Source organism: Phalaenopsis equestris, unplaced genomic scaffold (genome assembly GCF_001263595.1).
Source record: "Phalaenopsis equestris unplaced genomic scaffold, ASM126359v1 Scaffold216820, whole genome shotgun sequence".
In the NCBI taxonomy this organism is placed as follows: domain Eukaryota; kingdom Viridiplantae; phylum Streptophyta; class Magnoliopsida; order Asparagales; family Orchidaceae; genus Phalaenopsis; species Phalaenopsis equestris.
In genome coordinates, this window is record NW_018235410.1 from 125,003 (window position 1) to 125,580 (window position 578).

Below are 578 nucleotides of genomic sequence, written 5' to 3' on the forward strand. Positions count from 1 at the left end.
TTTGTTCTCAAATGTGTTACAAGTGAATTTGATTTGAAAAGAAAAATGATCATGTATATGAAGTTATATTAGGGAAGTAAATTTTGATTTTAGAAATGAGTGAGAGAATTTAGTTGAAATTTTTAGTAATGAAGACAAACTTTAAGTTAAAATTTTTTAGTGTAGAAAATGTTTAATATAAGTAACTATCTTTAGTAAGAAAAATTATATTTTTGAAAAATTTAGAAATTTAGACTTTTATATTTAATACTTAAATTTATTTTATTAAAATAATTTTCAAAACTATTATTATATTTTTAAGTAAAAGGCTTATATCAATACTTTGCTTTAGGAAAGGAGAAATGGAATTGAAAACCATTAAAGGCCTATCCAGATATAGTAATCCTTGCTTGAAAAGGAAAAAAGAAAAAGAAAAAAAAGAAAAAGAAAAAGAAAATAAAAAGAAAAAGTAAGGGAGGAGAAGCTTGAGGATTAGTGCCTAATCAAAGATTGGTTCCACATTTGAACTTTTTAAAGTATAAGACTTGAGAAAATCTTAAGCTTAAGAATATAATATAGTAAGTAAAATTATTTATAAT